Source organism: Triticum aestivum, chromosome 1B (assembly GCF_018294505.1).
Source record: "Triticum aestivum cultivar Chinese Spring chromosome 1B, IWGSC CS RefSeq v2.1, whole genome shotgun sequence".
NCBI lineage: Eukaryota > Viridiplantae > Streptophyta > Magnoliopsida > Poales > Poaceae > Triticum > Triticum aestivum.
This window is the reverse complement of record NC_057795.1, coordinates 292,463,413-292,472,641: the sequence shown is the minus strand read 5'-3', so window position 1 is coordinate 292,472,641 and position 9,229 is coordinate 292,463,413.

Here is a 9,229-nt window from a genome sequence, read left to right as displayed (position 1 = left end):
CAGCATCACGAGGGGTGGAGCCGGTCGGAATGGAATCCACATCCGAGGGAGCCAAGGACCCGCTCACAGAAGCGGGAAAATCGTCCTCGGCCGGACTACCGGTTGTATGCGGCATTAGAGGGACAGTATGTGGCATAAAAGAGAAATTATAAATCATTCAGGAATCCGGATACTTACGATCAAGCCGGGGGCTTGGCCCTTGAGGGCCACCCCTCGTCGCCGTCGTCGGTGTTGGCGGAGCAGTCCGGAGGAAGGGTCGTTCCCTTCTTGGACCCTTCGGCCTCCCCCATTGGGGAGGCCTTCCTCTTCCTCTCTCCCCCCTCTGGGGTAGAGTCCTCTTTCCCCTCCTCGTCTTCGGGGGAGGAGTCCGCCTCGGAACCATCGGACGATGAGTCCGAGACCACCTGGCGCCGGGAACTCCTTCGGGTTCCCGTGGCCTTCTTCTTGGCCTTCTTCTCCGGCACCACGTAAAGGGCCGGAACCAGCAGCCCTGTCAGACGGGTGTCCGCTGGGTCTTCGGGAAGGGGAGCCGGACAGTCAACCTGTCCGGACGTCCTCTGCCAGTCCTGTTAAAGGCATTGGGAGTTTTAGATCCCACATAGAGTCAAACTATGAAAGAAATAAGTGTCCCATAAAGGATAGCAAAGCTTACCTCGCCGGCCGGGTGCTTCGTGCTGAATCTGCGATCTTCAGTTGTGGATGCGGGGGCTTCTCCCCCCTTGAACAGCACCCTCCAGGCAACTTCGTACATCGTGTCGAAGAACCCGCTCAAGGTCCGGTGCTGCGCCAGATCGAACTCCCACAAATTGAAGGCCCGTTGCTGGCAGGGGAGAATCCGGCGGACGAGCATGACCTGGATCACATTGACAAGCTTGAGCTTCTTGTTCACCAGGGTCTGGAGGCAGGACTGGAGTCCGGTCATCTCCTCCGAACTACCCCATAGCAAGCCCTTCTCTTTCCAGGAGGTGAGCTGCATAGGGGTACCAGATCTGAACTCAGGGGCCGCTGCCCATTTAGGGTCACGCGGCTCGGTGATGTAGAACCACCCCGATTGCCACCCCTTGATGGATTCCACAAAGGCGCCCTCGAGCCAAGTGATGTTGGGCATCTTGCCCACCATGGCGCCTCTGCACTCCGCTTGAACGCCTTTCACCACCTTCGACTTGACATTGAAGGTCTTTAGCCACAAGCCGAAGTGGGGCCGGATGCAGAGGAAGGCCTCGCACGCGACGATAAACGCCGAGATGTTGAGGATTAAATTTGGCGCCAGATCGTGGAAGTCCAGGCCATAGTAGTACATGAGCCCCCGGACGAAGGGATGAAGTGGGAAGCCCAGTCCGCGGAGGAAGTGGGGAAGGAATACGACCCTCTCATGAGGCCTGGGGGTGGGGATGAGCTGCCCCTTGTCGGGCAGCCGGTGCGTGATGTCGCTGGATAGGTATCCGGCGCCGTGCAGCTTCCCGATATGCCCCTCCGTAACGGAGGAGGCCATCCACTTGCCTCCCGCTCCGGACATGGCTGGAGAAGGTTGATACGAGATGTGCGGACTTGGGCACTAGAGCTCGAGTGCGCGGAGATGGATAAGCGAAGAAGGAAGAAGGCGTAGGTAAAAAAGGTGGATCCTTATCCCCTTATATATATGAGCGGACGAAGACTATGCGTCCCCACCGGCCTGATAAAACTCGCTTATCTCCCAAGCGCCACAATCAATGGCGCGGTTGGGTTACCCACGTCCGTATTGATGGGAATCCCGGAATAAGGGGAACATGATCTCTGCTTCGACAAGACGTGCCAAGGAAACCGCTTCGCTAAACGCGCTGATGTGGTATAATGAAAACGATTCAAGTAAAGACTTGGTAGTGGCGTGATGTCATGCCACGAAATACGTCAGCTGATTGAACTTGTGTACATATTATTCTCTCTACGGTGGTATGTGGAATTTATTTTGCAGAGCCGGACACTATCCTGGTGTTCACGAATCTTCTATGAATTATTTGGAGGAGGAACCCGCCTTGCAATGCCTAACAATATGCGCGCCGGACTCATCGTCATTGAAGCCTGGTTCAGGGGCTACTGAGGGAGTCCTGGACTAGGGGGTGTCCGGATAGCCGGACTTTCATCATCGGCCGGACTCCAAGACTATGAAGATACAAGATTGAAGACTTCGTCCCGTGTCCGGATGGGACTTTCCTTGGCGTGGAAGGCAAGCTTGGTGATACAGATATGTATATATCCTACCATTGTAACCGACTCTGTGTAACCCTAGCCCTCTCCGGTGTCTATATAAATCGGAGGGTTTTAGTCCGTAGGACGAACAACCATTACAACAATCATACCATAGGCTAGCTTCTAGGGTTTAGCCTCCTTGATCTCGTGGTAGATCCACTCTTGTACTACCCATATCATCAATATCAATCAAGCAGGAGTAGGGATTTACCTCCATCGAGAGGGCCCGAACCTGGGTAAAAACATCGTGTTCCCTGTCTCCTGTTACCATCCGCCTAGACGCACAGTTCGGGACCCCCTACCTGAGATCCGCCGGTTTTGACACCGACAGCTGATGACTCCCAAGAGCTCTTATCGACGGAGTCGTTTGGCACCTCGATGAAGACTCATCACATCCTGGGTTCGAGAAGGTCCCAAAGGTTCGGTTATTCGCCGATGAAAGTGGTATGTGAGTTGGGTTTAGAACATCGTGAGACAGTTCGGTTCCTATCTACCGTTGGTGTTAAAGGGAGAACTGCGAGGAGCCAGCCCTAGTACGAGAGGACTGGGCTGGGTCAACCTATGGTGTACCGGTTGTTATGCCAATAGCAGCGCCGGGCGGCTAAGTTGGTATGGAAGAACTGCTGCGCCGCGGGAAATCCTTCTCTATACAAGTTCTCGTACGAGGTTTTTGAACAGAACTTCAATAGGCGAGAGGTCTAAGCACTGTAAGGTGTGAAGCGATCTCATAGTAAACGAATGGAAATTGACAACAATAAAAAAACATAACTTAGAAAGAGAGGTACTGAAAGGTAAAAGCACTGGAAATCCTAAAAAAGCGCCCTTTGACTCGAAATCAAATTTGTCCTAGTGTTTCGAATCCACAACAGAACAATGAATGAATGAAATGAATGAATGTGGGCGGTCCCCAGACGACAAGTGTGTGATCAAAAGCCTTTCCTTTAGTTGTTTATATAGGAACGAATCAATCAAGTTTCTACTAAAATAGAACTCTAGAATCAGTCTGTCCGGTTAAGCATTGGGGAGCTGATAGGTCGAACAGAGTGGTGCCAGAGCTCTAAAGTGGCTCTAAATATCCATTTCTTTGATTTTCCTGTGTGCTTTTTTAGGTGGCTATCTATATTAGGCAGAAAGCACTTACATTTGATACCGGGCACTTCGTCATCAGGTGGAAAAGAACGAACGAACATTTCCGATCCTTTGTATTCGATCCGTATCTCTATTCAATGTGTTTTCAATACCCTAACCTTCAAGGGATGAGACACCCACGATACCCAATAGTGCCAGCCAAACCAAGCTAGTACACCATCCATCCAGAATAAAACAAAGGAAAAGAAATAGAACATACCTCCTTAAATAAATATCTCACCTATCAAACTCAAGCAAGAGTCGAACCGCTAGCTTTTTGTGGCCATGGGAACCGGCTGGGACACCCTCAAACCCCCTTTTATTCGAAAAAAGGGATCGACAGTTCTCGTATAAATGGAATGGAATTTCTCAAATTTCACACAGGAGATCATCCTCAACAAGGCCTTGTGGGCTGCTGTTATGTTAGGTGTTTATGAATCTGATTGGAAGGGGACTTAGACCTGATGGATTGGGATATATAAGCTTATTCTTCCAACTGGATTGAGCCATAGTGCAACGTTAGTTCTTGCTGGATCTGGATCACAATATCAAGTTGCTTTCCTATAGCACCTACATGGCCACATTTGCACTAACTTTGTTCACTGCTTGGTTTGACTGAGGTGTTCAAGAAAAAGGAAAGATGAATGCATTTAAAATCTACGAGTTGCCTTAGTAAGAAAGTTCCTCCTTCTCGCTATAGAAATGATCTTTAAGACAACCTATCCGTTTCAGTTTTGAAGAAGACAAGAATGAGTCAGTGCCAGGTGTCCCCGGTCGTGATACACTAACCAACGAACTTAACCTATAGCACTCAATCAAATGAAGTTTTGATTTCCCATATGGAGAAAAAGCTACCTTCAATCCATAGTGCCGTCTTTCTCTTAAAATGACATTAATTATGCTTTCTTCAAGATCGAGATCGTCTAAGACCTATGCCTGATCCCGTCCAATAGAAGGTTTAGTGAGCACCACCGACCAGTCCACCTACTTTGATAGCATAAAATCGTTCGGGGATTTTAATTTAAAAACACCTGCGCAGAGCTTGGAGAGCAGAGCACTCGGGTGCAATGGGTTGATTGATTCCGCAGTAGGTTTCTGAGTTCATCAGGTGTGCTCATGCGTAAAATGCTTTTCACAACAAGCTAGTCAGAAAAAGGGGCACACAACTACGTGATTCTAACTGCTCTTGGTTTTGTAACTCACTGCTCTAGGTTTTCTACGTGGGAGTTGGTCCGGATAACATATCTTAACGAGGGATATAAAAGGGCGAAGGTCAATGAAATGGGGTCCTTATAGGTATCTGCCCATGTTCAATCACTGAAGTAATGAATCTAAACAAGAAAACGAAGTAGAAGTGAAAAGCTTTTCTAATATATTTGTATATCTCTTTGCTCAGTTTTCCCCTTTAATGTCCCTCTCCATTATTATTCATAGTAATGTGCTCCTCGCTGAGCTTTATGATTTCCATTTTCATTCTTCCCTCTCCTCTCTGGTTGCTTTTCACCGTCTCTTTGCGTTTACCCTATTTTCGTGACTCTCCTCTCTTTCTTTTCCCCGTACCATTATTTTTATCATTTCTGCCTAAATCTTAGAATCCTAATGCCGTAGGTGCTATGTCAGAAATCCATTTTTTTCCTCTGCCCCAAGGAAAATCAGAGAAGAAGAAAGCCATGGTATTTTCTACTTGAATTCAGGAAGATTCAGATACCGAAAGCAACAGGAATGGGAAAGCGGAACGGGCAATAGGTTTATGACTGAGCACTAGAGCCTGGAATAGCAGGAATGAAGGTTGGGAAATATGCCATGCAGAAATCCAATAAGTTGGCACTGCTTTCCCTTTGCATATGAAAAATGGAGAGGAAAAGCATGGGTGGACCAAGCGTTTTAACCAGAATCTAGTGACGGAGAAAGAAGAAAGAATGGGAAGAAAGCAGCCATGGGCAAGCTTTAATGAATAGAAATAAGTAGGAGTTACAGCCTTTAAATTCGAGTGAAACGAGCCTTTGACATAGTCACAAATTCGACTGCCCTTTCACTATTATTATTATTTTGAGTAATAGCGGAAGGAGTGCCAAAGCCCATTTTAGTAGAAAGCTGCTGCCCTTTTATAGTAATGCAGAGTGACATAATCAATCGAATTCGACTGGTTGGTTTCCCTTATTAGTCAATTGCTTTTGATGTATCAGGTAGGAATGGGAGAGCCTCTTTTCTTGCCGCAATGGAATCGGCTTAAGCTCCACCTTTTCTTTCATTTCCTATCATAGGGATATAAAAATAAATCCAATTGCGTTTTTCTTAGTTTAGAATATCAAAAGACATCCCACAACCCGGTCTTAGGTTCAGAGTCGCTTTGTGGGAACTTCAAGAGAGAGAAGAGAGATCGTAGCTTAATATCAAAGGTCAGTTATACCTGCCTACGTTCGGCATACACATTCACTAGTTCCATTCGGAACCTTTCTCTAGATGGAATCCGGATTCGACTTTCAAATGCAAGAGCAAGAATGTCGTGAGGGAGCCCTATCTAAAAAAATGCAAGGGCAGATCCCACTTTCTTTAATCGAGCGGTCAAGGGGTCGCAAACATCTTTTCTTTTTCAGAGAAAAGGTTTTCAAAAGATATCCCGAAGGGGTTTTAGGTAAGGTAAGGAGTGACAACTCTATTCAATAAGCTGGCTCTTTAAGGGAAGATAGGGCATCTCCTAAAATGTTGAAGTTTGGTGCTTTAGAGATAGGGTCGGCACGCTTTGCTGGAAAGCAATAAGTCAACAAAACAAGGTAGGTCTACCCCCTAATAAAGGTTTGGCACGACGACCCTGTATCCACTCTCGATTAAAGCACGGAGAGTTAGGTTTATTATCTCCAGTTTGATGCTATCTTCTCCACGACTTGGTTCTTATGGATCTCCTCCAGGTCCTAGGCATCTTGTCTCTAGCTCTGCTCTCTATCGGTAGTAAAATCAGTACTTTATCTTTGCCTGTCTCTGTCCATTCCTTCAACAGTGATGGACTCAGAGTGGCATAACCCCTTTAATAAGAAGCATAAGACCTAAAGTGAGGAGATGGAATCAAAAGAATGATAGCAAGTTCTTTGAAAGTGGGAAGAAAGCCAAGGATACGGTGGTGTGTAGGGTCTTCAAATCAATCAGGAAAGCGTGAGCTGAGAAGGAACACGGCTTTCCGCGCCTTGACAAGTGGATCTACCAAGAATAGCTTTTTCAGCCGTTTCTGATTATATAATAGCTTGATCCTCTCACGCATGTGATTGATTTCTCCCCTCTCTTTCGAAAATCTTCCATTCGAACAGGAAGATTCCCTTCTCACTGTGTATCCAGAACCTGAGGATGATGAGGATCTATAAAGATTCTTTGATCGAGCTCTCTCTTCGGCTTCTTTTGTTGCCGAAGACCAGAACCCGTCTTATTTGCTGAAAACCTGTTTGTTTAGGGACTCTTTCCTTTCAATGGACATACTTGCCTGGAACTGATTCTACCTTGAGAGCGCTTCCCTCTTTTCTGATTCCTTCCCTTTGACCACCAAAAATACAACTTCTAATAGCCATTTCTATTTTTTAGATGTTTCAAACAAGTGATTTTACACTTTTATCCTTCCTGTCTCTCCCTAATAGAGGAGTTTGACCCTTCCACTTATGCCTTTGCCCTTTGTACTTCTTCCCGCAATTGAGATCCCTGTTAAGGAAGAATATCTCGCTTGTGCTTTTTTGCAAGGAAATCGCTCTACTTTTTCCAGCGATGAGTGGTTGAGTAAGGTCTAACTCAATCTGTGTTATGACCTACCTTTTTGATTGAAGTAAATGAGAGCTTTACTTCTTCTTTTCAAACCCTAAGGCTTGAGCTCGTCCTCGGGTCAGATTTGGATCCTTTTCTCTCGTTTGAAATTCCATAGATATAGATGTCTCGACTGCCGAATCCAAATCCTTAGAACAACTCGATTCCGTTGATTCACTGTCCATTTGTCCTTCAACCGGATTAATGGTCAAGAACTTTGACAGCCTTTCCTTCACACAAGGTTTTTAATCCATCTCCCTCGCCTAGGGCAGTAGGGGGAAGTAGCGATATTCCGATTCCTTCGTGGGGAATCAACGAAGGCAGCCGCTCCAGCAGCATTAGTACTTAAGTTAACGCCCCAGCCCTTATCCCACGATGAGAAGGTAGATGCGGTAAGCCAACTCCTATCCTTCTTGCAGAAAGGGCATTCAATGCCATCTTCATTCCCTTCCTTGCTTCGAGGAGCAGGTCGAATAGTCAAAGAAGGGGATGGCTAATTCCAGGAATAGAGTAGCATTCTCAAGCACTACGCTCCATTTTTTTCAGTCCATATAAAACAGTCAATCTACCAGCAGCAAAGGCTGTAGATACATGTCCACCACCTGTTTATCTACTACCATAAGCGGGAGCAGTTGCAGGTAAAGAGTGTTGTGAAGGCTTTCATTTGCGCGTTAACGGCAGTTTTTGTTATAGCACTAGAAATCTGTGCCGTTAGTCGAATGCTCGGAATGAAAGAATGACTATTTCCTTGCTGGAACATAATGACAACCGCAGGAATTCGGAATAAGACATGTTAAGTTTGTCCTCTTTCTGTCTAATGACTACTACGACATGCCTAGACTATAACATTCCTACGGAGTGCTACCCATAGATTACGGAACACTTGGCATATGTTGATTGAGTCTCGGGTATAGCTCCCTCACTCGCTCTACTTTGAATCACGAATTAGCGTATGAAAAGTGGTGATCTTTCTCTATTTCTTCCTCTTCCACCAAAACAAACAAGTTCTTTTCGGGCATCAGGAAAACTAAGTTCTTCGTTCCTCCGGTAATTGGATTGATATATAAGGATTTCGAACAAGGGGAGTCCTTTCAAGCTTCATCAAATTCATGGCACAAGGTCTGTTTTTCATTATAGAATCGAGCAAGAATCGGATTGTGAATTAGGATTGTCTGCAAGAAGGGATTCGGAAACAGGAAAGCGAGTCAAGTAATCCGAATATGTAGCCACGCTCACATTCTAATGCTTATATCCAGAACTAGTTCACCGAACAAAGGGACAAAACTAATGACTAAATTGTAGCGAGCTAATACCTAAACTGGAACTCTGAAATAGCACTCATTCATTCAATTATTTGAAGCTAAGGTGCGGGAAAAGAATACATAATGTTAGATATGAACTAGTTGACTATTCGATTGAGGGACTACGATGCATTTTACTCATGTTTTTATTCCATTCCAGGATTCATTCATATTCGACCATAACGAGACTCAATAACGAAACTAGGGCCCTTGCTTTCCCAACTAGAGCAGGAAACTTCCAACCAAATAGGAGGGACCCGGAAGAAGAGATAAATGACAACTATCTCTAGAGAATTGAAAAGAGGTGTGCGAACTATGTTATTGAATCGGCCATGAAAACCTAAAATGAAGGAATAGGGGGTCTGGGATAAGCATGTATTGGAGGCAGGTTTCCCAATAAGTCAATAACTATCCTTCACTATCTGGGGCTACCTCACTCTATGATATAAGTTTCATGTATGGTTCGAAGTAGTTAACTCCCTTTTATGGAGCGATCGATCAGCCCCGACCATGACCGGTCTAGAATCTCTCTCATTGAGATTCTCTTTTGCGCCTGCTTTCTTCTTGATTTATTGCAGCAGCTAGTCTCCCTTTTCCAAATTCGATTATAAGTGAAGTGAGTTATGTTTCAAGAAATTCCATCCATTTCATCGCCCAAAATAATACCCAGTCCTGCCAATCTCTACGACAATCTCTGGTTTAGTTTAGTTGATCTTTTTCTATTATGAAAAGCAAGCAAACACTAGTAATGGTGGAAACAGAACTTAGAAATCTAAGGCGGAAGGCTAGTT